The 2,355-nt window shown below is 53.9% G+C and overlaps 1 protein-coding gene across 1 annotated transcript in view; it reads left to right on the top strand.

Annotated features, from left to right (window-relative positions):
• The first annotated feature begins 2,216 nt into the window (after window positions 1–2,216).
• The window catches only part of CARD10 (caspase recruitment domain family member 10), a 26,670-nt gene continuing 26,531 nt past the window's right edge, over window positions 2,217–2,355 (top strand). The window contains exon 1 of the mRNA XM_024761547.1: window positions 2,217–2,340. The gene's annotated coding sequence lies outside the window, so the exon portion shown is untranslated. The remainder of the gene's footprint in view (window positions 2,341–2,355) is intronic.

The following is a 2,355-nucleotide window of genomic DNA, read 5'->3' as shown; positions in this document are numbered from 1 at the left end:
GAATTTGTCCAAGGAGACATAACTAAGGTCAAATGTGCCCTAAAGTCCCTAGGGCACTTTCTCTGCTCCTAGACAGTCTTCCTCTCTAGGTGTGGCTGGAATTACTCATCACCTGCCTTTTCAGACAAGGAAATTGAGGCTCAGAACAGCACTCGTGGCAGTCAGCCTGGGTTAAGACCCAGGGCCGCTGATGCGAGGTCTAGACCCTCTGTCTCCCTGCCTCAGTTCCTGCCTTCCTGGTGTGGCTGTAGAGAGATGAATGTAGCAGAATCCACAAGAGGACATAAGGTGATCTTTTAAAAAAATATTTATTTAATTTATTTATTTGGTTGCTTTGGGTCTTAGTTGCAGCAGGTGGGCTCCTTAGTAGTGGCTCGCTGGCTCCTTAGTTGTGGTATGTGTGCTTCTTAGTTGCGGCATGCACATGGGATCTAGTTCCCTGACCAGGGATCAAACCCGGCCCCCACCCCCCCTCCACCATTGGGAGCGTGGAGTCTTAACCACTGCACCACCAGGGAAATCCTGAGGAGGTGATGTTTAATGGCACTCTTCCACCCTCGGTGCTGTGGACGCTCAAGGAAGCTCTGCCTTGTGGGGAGGGCAGGTGTGTGCCCCCTTGTCTCCCACCTGGCTGGATGCCCTCTGTGGGTGAGTGTGTGTGAGTGTGCCTGTGAGTGTGTATAACTGCATGTGAATATGTGAGCATGGTGCCCATGGGAACTGCAGGTTCTCCAGGACTGCTGGGCATCCAGCGACCCCCTGCTCAGGTTAGTGTCCCATCACTTCTCTGTCTACTTACCTGCAGGCCCCTTGGTTTCTGTGCCTTATCTCCAGGCCCTGCTTAGGCTTCTTGATGAGGAAATAATTAATCACAGAAAGATTTTCAAAGACTTTCATCCCATTATCCTGGCCAAGTTAAAAATATTGACAATGAACAGGGCTGCTGGCGGGAGGATTACAGGAAGCCGAGGGTACCTGGGGCCACTGGGAGGAAGGCCTGGTGTGTGCCTGGGCTCAGAGCCTGGCTGAGGAGACAGAGGGGCCAGGGGCTGGGCTCTGGCCTGGTCCCATTTCTTCCTCGCTGTGTGAATTTGGGCAAGTTCCTTGCCCTACTGGGCACCTGCTTCCTCCTCTGTGAACTGGGATTTGCACTAGAATCCAGTACTTCCAAAGCATTTCCCCCCATGTAAACTGGTGATCTCCAAAACAAAACAAAAAATGGTTAATTAAGTTTGGGAAAGAACACTAGGATTTATACAGTTAAACCAGTTTCTTTATTGCAGGGCTTTTCAGGGCCTTCATTTGTTGAAAATTTTTACTTCTTTGGATAAATAACACAAATGCACATGGCATTTAAGTCAGATGGTATGGAAGGAGTTTGGGGAGCTTAGAACCCTTTCCTTCCGCTCTTCACTTCCAGCAGGCCCCACTGGCAGTTTCTAACCCACGGAGAGACGCTGTCGCGGTGCCAGCAGATATGGGTACACACTTTATCATGATAAGTGACTACGAGTTTCCCAAGGTGGCAGGGGGAATATGGAGGCAGCGTTTCTCAAACTTTCTTGACTTGACCACAGAACCACTCCCAAGCATTTCTGGGTCTAGCATCTGGAGGAACACTCTTTTGGGGAAATGGATCCCTGGTCGTCGTGTTCTGCCATGAGACTTTAGGTAGAAGGGGATCTGGCAGGGGTGCCCTGAGAGTTCAGACTCCCATCTCTGAGAACACAGCCATACTTCCGTCTTTTGCGGCCCACCCAGGGGCTGCGTTTTAGTTTGAGGGAAGGTGCGAGAGCTGGCAGTCTACCTGGGGACACTGAGGTCTGGGAGGGCAAGCACTCGCCCGGGTCAGGAGCAGGTCAGAGGCCTGGCTGGGATAGGATCTCCTGCTCCCAGGCAGTGCTCTCACACAACGGGTCCCAGTAAGCCCACAGCTGAGCTGGGCTATAGAAGTGCTCTGACCCTGGGGCAGCTCTGGGGGAGAGATCTGCGGGAGTTCTCAGAAGCATGGGAGCCCTGCCCCACACTGCATGGTCATTTCCTGAGAGACGGAGGAGATAAGATTGTGACCGGGTGCGTGGCATCTTCACAGGGTTGGTGTGACACGTGGGTTGTCTGGGACCTTTGAGTCCTCAGTACACTGCGCTGGTGTGACGTCGTGTGCCGGTGTGACGTCGTGTGCCGGTGTGACCGGTGTGCCTCTTGCTGATGTGATGTGTGCGCCGTTTGGCCACCGTGCAGGCTGTGGGTCGAGGTGGGCGCCAGGTGCCAGGTGGGAGCTGCCGCGCGGTGCGCCGTGGGAGCTGACGCCGCGTGCCCCGCGCGCGCGCACGCGAGAGGGTGAGAGCTTGCATG

Source organism: Neophocaena asiaeorientalis, unplaced genomic scaffold (genome assembly GCF_003031525.2).
Source record: "Neophocaena asiaeorientalis asiaeorientalis breed wild unplaced genomic scaffold, Neophocaena_asiaeorientalis_V1.1 scaffold473, whole genome shotgun sequence".
Lineage (NCBI taxonomy): Eukaryota > Metazoa > Chordata > Mammalia > Artiodactyla > Phocoenidae > Neophocaena > Neophocaena asiaeorientalis.
This window is presented reverse-complemented; position numbering and strand designations above follow the sequence as displayed.